The sequence below is a fragment of the Arvicola amphibius genome, chromosome X, assembly GCF_903992535.2.
Source record: "Arvicola amphibius chromosome X, mArvAmp1.2, whole genome shotgun sequence".
In the NCBI taxonomy this organism is placed as follows: Eukaryota; Metazoa; Chordata; class Mammalia; order Rodentia; family Cricetidae; genus Arvicola; species Arvicola amphibius.
In genome coordinates, this window is record NC_052065.1 from 42,833,277 (window position 1) to 42,850,606 (window position 17,330).

Below are 17,330 nucleotides of genomic sequence, written 5' to 3' on the forward strand. Positions count from 1 at the left end.
TTCCTCCTCTGTCGACTGCACCCCTATGCATAATGAATAGGAGTATTATGTAACATAAACAAGAGACTATAGTCTCCTAATTTTGTATTTCTTTGACTATTGGAAAACTAATTTTATGCTTTTAACATTATCATATTATTTTTATTAAATATTCCAATACCAGGTTTGAGCATCCAGTCTTCTCCTACCCTTTCCATGGGTTATGCCTTAGCACTGGCATCTTCCTGATTTGTCTCTATACATGCTAGACACTCTTGAATTATTTTTTAATTTACTTACACTGCAATTTTACCCTCTTCAGTCTCACATCTCTTGGTATTAAAAGCACAGTGTGGTCCGCCTTATTTTTAAAAGCCATTCTACAATACTCCAATTTATAATAATTGTTTTATTTAATTTCTGTTTAGTATCTATTCCTGTTAATAATACCATCTGATGCTTTAGCTCATTTCCTTTCTGTAGTATTTATTTATTCATATCTGCTTATTTCCAGTAGTCTTGCTGCCATTACCAGTTACTAAAACTTCAGCCTTTTGATAGTCTCTTATGATGTGAGTTGATATTAAACAATTGAAATCCAAATAATAAAAAGATCTTGTAAAAACATCCAAATGTAGATTCCTTAGATTTAGATAATTAGTAGGAAGTTTTTGGTCCATATAGTCCCAGCGTCTCATTTTCTAAATGGCAATATTGACTCTGATTAGTGGCAGAGATTTTTCTCTAATGAGCAATGATTTACTTAAACAAATACACAGTATATTTGTTTATAATTCCCCCTTCTACCCCACCTAACATCATTACCCCCTCCTCCTCTCTCAAAAATGAGCAGCTTCTTTGAATTACACTTGACACTGTCATATTGGATTTGAACAAGCCACAGCCTTCCTCTAGATTTCAAATGTTTTTGTAAAAGATGATTCATTTTTGGAAACAATTTTTTTCACTTCCATTGTATCTCTGCGTCACTTTCTTTGCATTTTGGACTGTTCCTAGTCTTTGTTCCTCCCCATTTTAACTTTTTATTTCTCAGTGCAAACAAAACATAATTTCTCTTAATTTACAGAGAGACTGGAATGAACAAAGAGCAAAATACATCTTTGCCAAAAGTTCAACCTTCTATAGGCCATTTCCATAACATCAGCAGCGTCCTATATGAGACCTTAGGCATCCAAAAACATATGAGCAACCAGTCAGCTAATTGTAGCTTTAGCAAACATTTATCACGAGTTCTTTAAGGAGAAATCACTTCCAAAATTAAAAATGTACACTGATGGACTCATTTTTTTAATAGAAAGAGCAGATTTTATTTGTGTCTCTGGTTCATTTTCTTTTTCTCTGAGATCCCTTTCTTACACAAACACATGTATTAAAATACACATAAATAATATTTGATTATGGATATGTGTGAGCAAAGACCACTCATTATACGTAGGTTTGGAAGTCCACTGGCAATAATTAGTTTTTCTCTGTGCATTTAATTCTTTTTCATATTGGCAGATGGAGTGTTTTAAAATATGTGTTAAGGGAGATTGAGGTATAAATCATACCTTTAGGAAGCATTTGCCAGACCAGAAAGAGAGACATGTCCACAGCAATAAATTCTTTGTTTATGAAAATAAAATCCAATTATAAAGGAATGTAAGTGCAGATGCTAACGAAGGTACAGTTAAAGAGAATGGTGCCAGGGGACACCATTAAAACTAAACCTCAAAGAATAAGTACACTGTTAAGAGGCTTAGAATACAGAAAACATCTTTCAAAAGAACAAAGCCACAGATTCTAAAGTCAAGAGCTTGCTTAGCAAGCAAGAGAAGTTTCTGTGGCTTGAGAGAGGGCACGGACTATGACATTGCCTCTCTTAATTAAAAATTACATTTGGGAAAAATATTGAGAGTTTTGACAGCCATCGTACAGAGAGAATGAGAAGAAGCCAATGGAGAGAGTAATGGGGCTTTTCTGAATTATATCCATCCTTTAAATACTTTTTGAGGCGACATATCAGTTTTGCCCTAATAGAATAGTACTACATAAATAACATAAACTCGAGTGTTTCAGCACACTATATGGAATATGTTCCTCATACTTATTCCTCTTGGTATTTTGAGTATATATAGAAGTGGTCAGAAACTATCCAAGGGAAATTGGTTAGATGTCTGTTAAGGTTGCTTTAATAAAAATATTTATTGCATAGTCATTTAGACTCATTGGGCACTGTGCTCTTACTTAACACTGATTTACGCACCTAGATTCCAAACATCATGTCCTGTTCTAGCTGGGAGGTCTGTCTCGTCAGTTAGGCAGGTCCCTCCCTAAAATTACTTTAGAAAGAGAATACTATCAATGCTAAATAGATGAATAAGAGATTAAAGAAAATATTCTTTGGGAAACAAAACTCACAATCTATGCCTTTCTCAGTAACTTCATCTTTACAAAGAAACATTGCAACTCTCCTTCAGTACTTTGTTTTTATTCTGGGAGAAAGAAGCATCAGTGAAGATAGGATCCTGTGCATGAATTAAAGGCTCATGTCAATTACAATTTATCCCCTACTGCTCAAAGTACTGTGAATATTTGGGTCTATTGCTGCCATCGATTCCCAATTAATGGCTTTCTTTGATTTATTTTAATATAGCATGTTATAAAATTTAATTGTTGTTGATCCCACCTTCCCAATTAATTCCAAGTAAGTTTCACAGTGACCTGATTAAACCAATGAAAATAACTCCAGATAGAGTGTACTGCTTTAGATTATGTATGGTTATTAAGGCCACAATGTTATCAAATTTTATACCATACTGCGTACTATTCTTCCTTGGATTATTATCTTTAAATCTAAAGATCTAAATGTGCCATACAATTGCATGACTTGGAGACTGGAACCCCTGACTAGTGAGTGGCTATGAAGGAGCAAAGAAAAAACAAACACATGTCCAGAAAAGCTGTATTCACATGATCTTGGCTCTTGCATGAAGAAGTTGCAGCACTCTGGGAAATCAGCATGTTAATTCTATACATCTGAACAGGAAATGTTGCATACAGCCTAATCAAGGAAGAAGGATTATTACATACAGATAAACAAGGAGACAGGGGTATTATATACAGCTAAACAAGGATAGTGGTTTAGCAAATGTTGGGAGGATCTCTCTCTGTAGGGAAACAATCTTCTGGACATAAACATTCTAGAGGAGATAGATATGGTCGACATTTTCTATACACTGTCAACATTTGCACTCAGAGCAGAGGTAGATTTGCCATCGTTCTTAGCCTCATCGGTTAGGAGGATGTGCAACTCTCATGAGGTCAAGGTATAGGTTGTTGACATGGACAAATAATACACCTTCACTCAAGACTTCACTAACTCCCAACATAAAAGAAATGACCAATAGAACACTCTATGGAATAAAATGAAAATTTTGTGAGAACAAAGGTCACTTTGAGACTGAACAGCATTTTAAAAAGTATGGCTAATTTATTTCTTGTTACTATTATGAGCAGTATATAACCATCTAGGGTTTATCTTGTGAATAAAAAGAGAAAATTTTAAAAATATCAACAGGAGTGCTTTTACCTTTTATATGGTGTTTCTTTGTGTCTTTTGTTTGTTTGGAAAGAAGAGCTATCTCTAATGATCACAAATGCTACATATTAGTGAAACCCTTACTGTCTTTCATTCCTTCTCTGTGACTACCTGAGACTTGTACTCCTTAAATCCCAACCTGAGAATATAAACAAGCACAGAAAATTGTTTTACATTCATTTCAATTATTTTCTTTCACTTTAAGACAATGATGTATTTACTTATTTTGAAGTGCTAAGTATAGAACACAAAACTTCACACAAGTCAAATTAGATATAATTGTATAAAATAGGGTTAAGTAGCTCCAAATTCTAAATACTCCCCTACAATTGTAAAAAAAAATTGATTTCCTATATGTACTTTCTTTATTATCATGTCTTAAATGCCTATTCATCAAGAAAATAGTCAGTCTTTAAATTTAGCATGCATCTAATTGACTTCATAAAATATGTTGTTTTTCTGATTTTCTAAAGTGCTTAATAATATTTTAGAATAAAATTATATTCTAAAATTGCAATATAATTCAGTAGAACAGCAAGGAAACACCATCATGGTTTTCTTTTATATTAAAAACATAATTTTAAAATGAAATTTCCAAGAGGTAGTGATTATGGATGTGCATAATCCTTAATTATTGGATTATTTGATCACCATCTACAATACTGCCAAGCATGCTTATGCTAAGAAATGGGTTATAAATATAGAAGGAAAATTAACTGCCACTTTGTTTCATTTTGAGTTCATACATGTTTCTCACCCTACACTTTAAAAATATTTTCTCTCATTTTCAAAGGAGAATTAGCAATTTTGTGATGAAATAAGCCTGAGACAATGTAGATAGAAGCTGAAGTTTTAGAATATTTATATATTATTCACATTATCTCCAAAAGTCATGTTTAGTTAAGATTATAAATGAGTCTTTTTACTTATTCTTATAGAATACAAAGAAAATGATTGTGTTGTTTCTCTTGTAGGCCTTTCATAATTTATAGTTCTGATAACATATAAGTTTTTAAAGGATATTGAAAAAGCCTGTTTGGTAAACCATTTTTTAAAGTGAGCATAACACATTTGAACTTGTCTTTCAAATACCAATTATCACTCACTTTAAGGTCCCTTCATCACCATTAATCAGCTCCCATCCTTGTGCTTGTAATGTCCTTCATTGTATAGTTACTATACTTTCCCAGTTCTATATTGGAAGCAAGGTAGTTACATGAAAAAGTCTATTTAGTAAGACAATTTTTAAATGTGAGCATAGCATATATTTTATTTCTATAGTTTTGTGATAGTGTTGATTTCAACCAATTTGCATTGCAAAGCCATTCCTTATAGAGCAATAGATGTGAATATCCACTCATCAGTGTTTATCCAGACTATAACTTCCACACAGGAGTATCACATTTCCAATTCCAATTGTATATTTTAGTAATCAGGCAAATTAATCAATACTCTCTTTTCTTAGCATTATTAGAATGAGTTGAATAAAACATTGTTGCTGTTGATTTAGATAAATTGTATATGTAGCAGTTAAATTTTATTTTCAATTATATAGTAATTCTACTATTAAGCTTGGTGATTTGTAAACTTTACTTTTTCTTAATATGATTTATCTCATTTTCACTTGCCAGAAGAGAACACTTAAAAACCTTGGGCTTCTAAAGAATGAAATAACTTTCTAAAATATCTATGTTGAATTATGTGGTATTTAGATTGGGAATAACTAAAGCAAAACAAAATATGCCATGATCAGGTTACAAAATGACTGGTCCTACTTAATAATGTAAAAAACAGAAATATAATCCAGATTTTAATTGAAGCATTTCTGGAGCTGAACATTTATTTTATTTACATATATTATTTGCTGAATAATATTTAGACTCTAATTTAATTAGGAGAAAACCTTATTTATTATAAACATTTAATGTAGGAAAATAATTAAAAGGTTCTAGGGGATTATCTGTAGTGAAAAATGGTATATTGCTAATTTATGTCAAAGTACAGAATTTTAGTTAAGAATGGGAAATGGAAATTTTGTTAGTCTTAGGATACACTATGCATAATAATTTTAGCAATAATACAGACATTCTGAGTTGCTTTTTAACATCCTAGTGTCTCCATATATAGAGCCATACTCAGCTAAACGTTGATCACTAAAGTCCAACACCTTCCATTTTCCATTTCATCCAAGCAACAATTTTTGAGTTACTGAGCTGATGGAAGTAAAGGGATGTGAAATAGCTCACTGATATCTGATATAAATCATATTGACCTATCACTTATGCTTCTGTATTTCTATTCCCGTGTTGCACTGTGTATGTTTAAAGTATGCTTGTGGATGAGGACCACGTCTAGAAATTGGAGACTGGGACGGTGTGAGGAATTTTAAGTGTTTTGTTATATTTTGGGCCTTGCAAAACTTTTCTTGTCAGGCTTGTCAAACCATTGTTATTCGATAATAGCATATTTACTAGTGTTATCCCCCACTCTTGCTTTTTCATACTGTTCCATACTCATGGATGCACATGCATACATTTACCTGCTTCCTTGATAATAGAATTAAAAACAACAAGAACAACGAACTTCTACTGTAAAATCTTTATTTATTTCAAATTCCATTAGGAAAAATTTAAATACTTGTTTCAAATGCTTGAGTCACATGAACATGGCATTTTCCTTTCTGAGAATGCAAAGTGCTTGTGTTTGTGTGTATGTGTGTGTATATGTGTATGTGCCTGGGTGCACGCACACAAGTGTAATGTCTTTCAAATTCCAATTGTTCCTCACTTTAAGGTCACCATTTGTCAGCTGTTTTCCTCAGGGTTTTAATGTCCTTCATTGTGTAGTTACTGGATTTTCCCAGTTCTGTGTTTGAAGCATGATAATGACTCTTGTTACCTTCTTTGTTCCTTCTTGTCTTGTCCATAAACTATTACATTGTTAAATAGTCTGTCTTTGTAGGGCTTCAAAATCCATGTCAAGTATTTAAATTTATATACATCTTTTTCATACGCACAGAAATATAATTTTTCAATACTATTTGGAAACTCATCAGCTTTTGTCAACATGGTAAGACTATATGCTTAGACTATTCATATATACTCAATGATTATCAAAGCTTTAGTGTAAACTTTAGTGAGCATTTTATTTTGTTATCATTCAGCCATTACATGCACATCTCTGCAAGTTTCATCGTCAATACCAAGTATGTAATTACTCAAATTAATTTTTGAGGAACATATATTTCAGAGAAGGATATAAATAATAACCAAATGAATATTTGATATCAAATAGAATACATGCTATGAAAACCTTAGCAGAAAAAAAAGTACTGCTTCAGAATAAGCTAAGAAAGAAGGCCAATTTTCATATTAGAATAAAGCTCTCTGTCAGCTAAAGGAATGAAACACGCTATTTTATTGAGAAAATACATTTGAATGAAGGTCTATTCAGGCCTGGGGCTTGAGATAGGAATATGCTGTTCCAGGAATACCATTGTAACTGGATATTATAAAGAAACCAATGATAAGGAACCTTACTGCTTTAAATAGTATCTGCTAAGAGGGAAATAGAAAAATGACAAGGCTTCAAAATGAAAGGCAAGCTACGCAAACTAAAACAAGCCCCAAAATAAAACATATGATGCCTTAAGTATATTTTAGTTAATGATTGCTAGATGATGTGTAAGTATCTGTAAATATTTTAAGACTGTTTGGATACTTACATACCTGTCTTAATTGACAAATAGTTCCTGGGAAACACTGTGTGGTTTTGATCTATGTATAACATTGTGCAAACATTAAACCAAATGAATTAAAATATCTCCCACCTCATCAAACTGCCATTTTGTAGTTTATAAGTTTTGAAAATACATTTTAGCACTATCTAAATATAAAGATTATCTGTGTATTTTAAGTATGATTCTACGATAAGACTGTGTTCTAATAATAATTTTTTCTTGAAAAATAGTTTTTATCATTAGAGATATTTCACTCATGCTAAAAATTTATTTGTAGTCTCTCCATGTGTCCATAAAACCTTATATGTAGATCAGTATTCACTACATCATAATTAGGTATTAGTAATCAAATAATTTTTTGCAATGTTAAATAAAGGATGCACAGAAATATAAGGTTAATATGATCTCTCATTTTTTAAAATAAAAACCTTTCCATTTTGAAGCTGTAACTACTGAGTGGTCACTGTTTGGTATTTTATGATCTTTTTCAGCATTTCAGTAAACTTTCAATTAAGTAAGTACTGTCTTTAATGTCTTCTGGATCATTTTTCTTAGACTATAAAAACCAAAGTGTGATGATATTATGAAAACTATATTAAACACTAGGGAATTATGCAAAAAATTGTAAATTAAATATGAAACCAAACATCTGTTCGAATCAATTTCCCACAGGTAGTAGGATGAAGAGTACAAGTTAGAGACAGAACAAACCAGAGGCAAGCTCTTTCACAGAGACTCTTCATGCAATGAACACAAGTTTTCTTCCACATTTAAGAAACAGAACTTCAAAGCAAGAACTACTACGCCAGGCAGTCTTGGTAAACACCATTAATACCAGCACTCAGCCTGCAGAAGCAGGCAGATCTCTGTGAGTTTTAGGTCAGCATGGTGTATATAGAGAATTCCAGGACAGCCAGAGTTACCCAGAGAAACACCATCTCTCAACAGACCACCTCTACCCCCCAAAAGAAAACCTGTTTCTTTGAAATCGGCACAAAATCTGCTTGCCTTCTCTGCCTGTCTTGCTCAACATTTCTTTTTTGGTTTTTGAACCAACAGAACAAACCTAGAAAGTGTCGTAAAGGAGAAGTTTAATGAACATTTTAGAATCAAGTGTCTCCTTTTACTTCATTTTTATTTTGAAAATTTTAATTAAAAATGTAAAGCTTTGATAAATTTGATAATATGCCAGTGAGTTTTATTTATTTATTTTATTAATTTTTATTAAGCTCTACATTTTTCTCTACTTCCCTCCCTGCCTGTGAGTTTTAATATACAGGCTAAAAATGAGACAAAACCCTTAAGATGAGACCTTTAATGTTTAATTACCTGTATGAGGAACAAGGTAATACAAAATGTAAACTTCATTGATGAAATCCATGCTCTTCCACTGATGTCAAGGGTTTAGTAAGAGGCAATGTAATGGTCACTTTCTCTTAACCCCATTTTTTTGGTTCTAAGACACAAGCAGCAATGTGTTACCTGAGGCTGAATTCTATATCATAAATAGAGGCAAGTTGTTGCCTATGGTTGACATCCTGCAAAAATTATATTTAATCTTCATTTATATAAGTTACTCAGTATTTTTAGGGTCAATATTTTAGGGTCAATAGTTTCCATTGTTATGAATCTCAGCATGTGCATTTTTATGGTTATGAATAATTTCCATTTAATTTTTTGCCATTTTTGTCAAAATTGCAGACAGGTACATATTTATCAGCTGTAAGAAGCTGTGTATGAATATAACTACTTCCCAGTAAGTTAATTCCAGAGTTCAGTTAGCTGAAAATAATATTATTATTTTCATAGATTTATTTGAGTTAATAGTTTAAAATTGCATTTTACAAGTTACTTAAAATTTTCTAATACATCATTGTTGTATTGGGGTCTTAGGCCAAGTATTATTTTGCTTTGGTTTTCCAAATTTATACTGAAACTTTATATGAAAAGATAAAAAGACTGTGATTTTAGTTTTTGAAGAAAATGGTATTTTATGTGGTTCTGAGGAACAGAGAGTAGACGGAATAGTAAAGCCAGTAGGCGAAATATGAGAGCTGAATGAAGCAGATGGGTCTATTTCTCATTACCTATCAACATGCCTCCACTTCAAGATTCAAAATCTCACCTTTCCATATAACAGAGAAGCTTTGATGAAGATAACAACTAAGGAATAATAGAAATGACATTTTAAAGTATATTTTAAATATTATATCCCATATATTATATAACTATGTTTTATATATATATACATATATATATAAAATAAAGTATAGATGCTTTAAAACATTGAACTATGTATAGTGGAAATAAGTCTAGGATTTTCCTTTGTCAATGTGTTGTTCTTTTTAGTAGATATGAGTGTTGAGTACAGGGCCTTCTAAAAACACCTGTTATTAAATCACCAATCATATTATAAAAAGATTAGAGCCCTATTAGTATGACTTTCTTAAGCCTCAGGCTCTCCTTGCCCAGAAGGGATCAAATGACTCTCCGTCCTAGGTTTGTTTTAGTAAAAAGATATTTCAGTGCAGGTAATACAATCAGCACATTGTGTTCATCTAATAAGACTGGTTTCATAGTATCTGTTTTAACTGCTTATGGAAGGTTAACTTTTATGCATTAATTCAAGTAAAAAAGATGGTTTGTGTTTGTTTGTTGCAAAGAAAAATATGCAGGTATTCTATTCACTCTGTAGGTGCCTTTTAGATTTGGGTATTGCATGACTAGTTTTTTAAAGGTTCAGCAAAATTTCTGATGATTCTTAGTGAAGATATGGAATTCATTGCATTTTACTGAAAGTCACTATCTAGTGAGCTGTAACCAGAGGCTGACATGTATTACTCTTGCAAAAAAAAGACATGAATAAATGTGCTAAGCTTTATATCACCTTTCATTTTAATCTCTAAGGACTTTTCAACAAACAATATCTGCGTGGTAAATATCTGCAATTTTAGTTTTTATATGGGGAAATGACCTTTACTCTAAAATGTACTAATCTAACCATACTATTTTCTATCATTTTAAACAAGGTGTACTTTACTACTTCATTTTATTTATCTGGAAACAACCTGTGCAATAATTAAACTGAAAATTCATTTATTCCAGTTATTATTAAGATTCCATAGTTGATTTTGGTAAATATGGCATTCTGAAATGTGAATGAAATGAAATTTATGCCCTGGCAATGCTGAAGCATGCATGGGCAGCCAGTATATGAGGGTTTGTTGAATGTGTCCATATTGGATTTCACAGTCTAAGTTGATGAAGACAACTGACCAGGTATTTTTCTCAAGATGGCACCAGATCTCATTACAGATGACTATGAACCACCATGTGGTTAGTAGGAATTGAATTTAGGATCTTTGGAAGAACAGGCAGTGCTCTTCACCACTGGTCAAACACATAACTATTTCTTCTGTTTCTTTCTCCTCTACCATCTTTTGGCTAATGAAATACACACACACATGCACCACTCGAACTCACATGCTAATGCATGTATTGCTAGTGAGTGTGGATGGAAAGCAGTGGCCTATTTGCATGTTAGGGGATTTCTAAAATATTTGCAAATTTTATTAAGTAAAGTAAATATTTCTACTATATCAAGAAACGACTAATAAAACCATTTCATACTAGAGAATATTTCATCATCAATTAGAATTTTTGAAACATGTAGAGTATAATAACCAAAATCACAAACGTTTAATAGATGGATTTCTAATCCATGGCATTCATAACACTGTCATGTTGACTTTGCATGCTACAAACCTCTACTGCTTAATTTTCAAATATTGCATATTAATAATTATTTTACAAATTATCACAAATGTTAATTTAACGATGTGAACACCTAGCACAGTGGTTAGTATGTAGCAAATAATTGGAAGTTAACTTGCTGTTAAGTATGTTTTTATCTAGGGAGAAAGGTAGCTACAAGCATAATCTATTCAACGTCATTCTAGCACAATCCCTGCATTATTATGCTGACTTACACATCTTACATATTCCTAAGAAATATACTGTGTAAGAAGTATTACTGTTTTGTTTATTTCTCCCACTATGTAGTTCTGGTTGTCCTGGAACTTACAATGTAGAGCAAGCTGGCCTTGAATGCCAGATATTCACCTGCCGTCTCTCTCCCTATGCTGGCATTAAAAACATGTGCCCCACAGCTGGCTCATACCCTGTTTTCCCAAAGTTTTGTTAAAATCTGTTTATGGCTAATTACAAAGTGAAAGGTAAAGTGTTAGAAACCATCAACTGATAATAGTGACAAAAGACAAAACAAGTAAAATATGAGACAATGATTAATGGAGAGGCTACAAATGAGATTCACTCTTTGAAAGCAGAGCTGTGGCTCAAGAGCAGCCACTCTGCAGAAAATATACCACCCCTTAAAGAGGTACGCAGAAAAGGAAGCAAACTGAAGAGATACACACATGCAGCACATAGGCATTAGAGCATGTAATTAGAGCACAAGCAACAATAAGACATGACGGGGTAATGCTATCTCAGTTTAAGGCAGCAGGGAATTTTTCATGAATTTGGTGAATCATGGGCTTTTAAGGCATTTCGGTATCAAACCACAGTTACTGCCTGGGCCCTGAATCAGGTTGAATTGGTACCACCTAGAGAACTCACGACTGCCAAGGCATCCCTTACAATACTTTAAGAATATCAGGAAAGGTGGGGGTTGGGGTCCTACACTGGCAGATTTTTGAAGTGGGCGAAACAGGTCTATTTTGAGAAAACAAATGTTCAACAGAACATATGTCAGCAAGGAAGAGAAGATTCTGCTTGGTTTTACAGCTCAAAAGGACTGTCTTACACTCAAATTTGAGGGAAATGTACCCAAGGAATGCAAACTTAAATTTCTCTTACTTTTTGTTTCTTGAACAGAGGGACATTACCTGTTTTCACTTAGAGAAAATGTAACTATGTCATTCCTAGGGTTTTTTCATCTATTTTTCCAATAAGATTATTCCTTCCTTTTTTCTTCCAATAGAAGCATTCAAGTTACCAATTTTTATGAAATATGTATGCTGTCCAAGGGATATGTTTGTGTGTAGCATTTTCTCCTGGATGCACAATTTTGTCACCATTTTGGGTCTGGGAATTTTCACCCTTAAGCATCTGCTCAAATCTCTGATTCCCAGTCTAGATTAAGTTGGCATCCCCAATAAAGGCTCAGCAGTTAAGAACACTATTGATTTTATAGAAGATCCAGGTTTGGTTTCCTGAACACATGTCAGACTTGTCAAAGGAGCTCCAAATCAGAGCTCCAGATCCAAGGGATCTGACACCTTCTGTCTTCTGCAGACAGGAATACACAGAGCTCATCTAAACTCACCAGACATGCCTATGTACATTAAAATAATTAACAAATCTTATAAATACAACAAAATTTAAAACCAAAGATAGCTGTGGGCTCCTATTTCAAAGACAATGTTTCACTTTGATCAGGTGTGGTTTTCTGTAATGGTCTCTTCCTGTTGCATAGGGAAGTTTGCATGTTGAGAGGTGGGAGGGAGGTACCCTTATCTGTGAGTATAAGGATTAAATATCTGTAATATGGTTTAGAAATTACACTAATCCAGTAATGTGACACTGAGAGTTCTCCAAGATCCATAGTCTAAGTAGTCCTGAGTGGTTTTCAGTACCAGACATGATTTCTCTTTTGTTGAGTTGCCCTAAAGTCCACTTAGGGAGTTGCTGGTTATTTCCGAGATATGAATACTACTATTTCACCCATTATTATGGTCTCAACAACATGACCACCTAAGCAGGACCTAAACAAAGGCAACACCAATAGGTTTACTGACATGGAAGGGAGAAACATACCAAGGCCACAACCCTAGACAATGTGCTACAGGTAACTATGGAAAGTTAAGAGTGGGAGAAAATAGTCTTCTCCAAGGAAAAGTCCCCCAATTAATTATCCAGTACCAAGTGATTATTCCTGAAATAATGTACAAGTAACATTATATAAGCAAATTATGCTAATATATTTAGCAACAGTTAAAGAAAAAGAGGCCAGTCTCCACTAATTTGAGAAAGAGCAAGGGCAAGAGGCATGGATAGGAATGGTTTGAGAGAGGAAATAGAGAAAAGAAAATGATATAATTATGTTCTAACTTCAAAATAAAAACTACAAGCCCTGCATGATCCATCTCCCTATCATGACTGGTTATTTTATTCTTCAAACTACTATACTCTCCAGGGGCAATGTTTCATTTGACCACTTCCTGATTGAACTTCAAGACCTTAGATTTGAGAAAGCTGCCTTCGCTCTTTCGGCTCATGAAACAATGCCACAGAAGGATGTATTTTCAGAAACCCATTAGTACCTAATTATCTTCGTTCTTCCTGTTTCTGTCTCTGGCTTGAAAGTTCTTATCTTTTCTGTAATGAGAAATACTCATTCTTATAGCACTTTTTCAAATTTTCACTAGCTTATACTTGAGGTCAGGCTCAAAATCAAAAACCAGTAACAAAACTGGGAGCCAGAACATGTGATTTATGAGATTATTTCCTTCTTCCTTAAAGAAAACACGACTTTTAAGTAAAACTGATAGAGAAGACATTCATGAAGCAGGACACAGAGAGAGCCAATAAAGAGGACAACCCTCAGTGACACCACCACATGAGTTTCCAATATAGAGGAGAATTTCAACATTCATGTGTGTATAGTCCTATGAAGTTATACCAATGACTTCATGCTTGAGTCATAGGTCAATTATAACCATATTGAACTATAGTACGGCCCAGGACTACAACTACTAAACAACCAAATCTTTGAAAAGGGGAACCATACCAAAGACCTGTACCATAGCCATTAAATGATCTTAAATACAATAGCATACCTATATGATTTATATCCATGTAACTAAATGGTATCTCTTTATATTAAAATCATATTTGTTTTTATGGGTTTATACTACAGAGAGTTTATATAAGTCATTTTACTATTAATTATGTGAATATATTTTAGGCTTCCTCTTAAAGTAATATACATTCTTTTATATCTCTCACACATTTAAAATGAGTTATAATATGATAAGCCCTTTATCTGAATTCTGTTAGAGTCTATTTTGTACTTGCTTTAAATATCCTGCTCATAGAGGAGTACTCTAGGGCCTTAGATTTGGTATACATAAGCTTTTAGAGTGTGATCTTTGGATATAGAGATCAATGGATTAGTTTAATTTCTTGATGATATAATCAGTTTGTCAGGTTTCATTGATAATGTGTACTTTAGAAAGTGGAAAGACATGGATTCAGTGGATAATTCTGTGCCCAAGTCTCATCAGTTACTAACTATATGATTTAAAGGAAGTTATTGACTTTTCTGTGTCTTCGTGTTCTCACTTGTAAAATTAGTGTGTACCTACTCACTGTTCTTGTAAGAACATTTGAGTATCCAATGAGATAAGACTATAATATGGCTTTGAAAACTGCAATTTCAACCCGTGGGATGATTTTTTAATTAATTTTCATTTTGTACATAACAATTTGTATGTCACTTGTGCCAATTTTTATACTCCAACATCTATATAAATTAAAGATGTGTTTCAAGAGTAAAGGAAGGACAGGAGGTAAGCTTAGCAGACAGTAACCTAAAAGCAGAATGACTCTCATATCTTGAAGGCCTATTACTCATTTTGGAAACACCGTCTATGCTATTTCTTGTGCCTTTGTTGATTTTTCCTTGAAAAATATATATTTATTTTCCCTGATTTACTATAATTTTCTCAGTCACAGCAGCTCTATTGTTCTAAATTTTAGGTAAGAAAACAGGCTTAAAAATGGACAATATACCCAAAACATGCACATATAATGCACACCTGTAACATTTTATGATTATTTTGCTCTTATCACATACTCTTATTCTTATCCTCTTTTATGTATTCAGGCTATATACTGTCTATTTTTCTGAATATAACACTTATAAATTTGTTCATTGATCTAGGGGTTGGAGAATACCTTTTAATGCCTAAATTTGGGCTATAATTCTAGTTATTTTGTAAGCATGCAGTAGCTAAAATGTTGTATGAATAGAAGTAAATACCGCAAATTCTAGGCAAATAAAATAAAAAGTAGTTAAGTTTTCCCACTGTTATTCCTATAAGCATAATATACATTGATAGAAATGAATTATTTTAAACCGTGCATCAAAATTCACAAATGCTCCAATGACTCTTCTCTGCTTTTCAAATAGCTTGATTTCCTTGGCCCTGGCCAACAAAGTCTGTGACATTTAGTGCCCAGTCTGCTCATCTTACTGACTCTGTTCCTAATCTTTCTCCACTTAAGGGGTGGATCTTATTCTAATCATACTGTGATACCATGAGTTTTATTATTGTTATTTTTCCAGAAAATATATTTTAATATACAAAGATCAATTAAAAGACATTTTTCTCATTATTTACAAAACAAAAAGGCAGGTTTTCTGTTAAATGGTAATATTAAGTAACTACACAAGTTTCTAATTTTAATCCCTGACTTGAAAATGTTTGTTAGATGCTTTACTCATATTTCAGCTCAAAATTCTGAATATCAAAAATGTGAAAATGAATGGGTCAATGTAGTTTATTTTGTTTTTAGTTGAAACGACATTCTTCTTTCACACAATACATCCCAACCACAGGTTCCTGTCGTATTTCATATTCCTGTTCAGGAGTTGTATTCCCAAGTTTCCTGTTCCTTCAATCCTCCCAGCTTCCCCTCACCTCCTCTCTTTCCCAAATCTACCCCACACCTCTGTTTCCCTTCAGAAAAGAGCAGGATTCCAAGAGATGACAACCCAACAGGACAAAAGAAGATACATTAAGACAAGGCGAAAGACCTCATATCAAGCCTGGACAAGGCAACACAATAGGATGAAAACTGTCTTATGAGAAGGCAATAAGTCAGTGAAAGCACCAAGCTAACAGCCATAACATACAACGAACCTGGTGCAAACCTATCCAGGCCCCATGCTTGCTGCTTCAGTCATTGTGAGCTCCCTGTGAACCCTGCTTAGTAATCTCATCGCCAAATTCAATTATCATTTCTATATGGATAGCCCTTAGGATACAATTTTAGTGTGGGTAATATTTCTAAATACTCTATAAGAACATGCAAATGTCTATTAAATCTCTATGTTTACATTTCCTACAGGTGCTTCCAGCATAAATAGTAAATGAAATATGTCATCTCCCCATTAAATTCTTTTACCTGTTCCTGGTTCCATTACTTATTTAATACAATTGGTATACACTTAGGTAAACAAAGCAAGATTCTGAATGCCATATAAACATCCAGTTGACATTTTTTTTTGTATTTTCTCCCGGAAATGCCTAATTTTCTCAATTTCAGATCCACAAAACTAAAAGTAGGATAGCTGTTTAGGCTCAAAACTCTAATCTCTCACCTGGGTTCTAGAATTTCAGTTATGTTTCTCTCCAACATATGTTTACCCAGATGGTAGAGTATCCTTTCAAATACAAGTATGAAGGTATGAATCCTTAAAAACATTCAGTAATCCCTATTTTTACCACCTAGAGAAAGAATACCAACTTTGAGGTATAGGTATTTTTCTGTTATTTTTTTTAACATAGTAAAACTGTGTACATTAAGAACAATTGTCAGGTAAGATATTTACAATGTTCATTCCATTTGTATTCCGAAAATTTAGAGAAAATATTCCACTATCTATCCTATCTTAGTTCAAAGTTTTATACCTAAACCATTTTTGTCATAACACATATTTCCATCCTAAAATACTTTTCTAGACCTTAAGACATCTTTTTAGATAAACAGCTTAAGTTTTTATATTTCTCAACATTTGATTAATCTTTCATCATAATTATCTAGTATTCAATACCTATCAGAGACCCAAGAAAAAATACACTATTCTTTTAGTAAACAGGAAGTACAAAGAAAGCAACTTCCAAAATTACAGAAATTATGGAAACATCTAGTTGTCTGGACAGTTACTCCATGGTTTCTCTGCAATGTTGGGGCATCCATCTT

The 17,330-nt window shown here is 33.1% G+C and overlaps 1 protein-coding gene across 1 annotated transcript in view; it reads left to right on the forward strand.

The window, feature by feature from the left end:
* The window catches only part of Dmd (dystrophin), a 1,847,711-nt gene that overhangs the window by 881,128 nt on the left and 949,253 nt on the right, over nucleotides 1-17,330 (forward strand).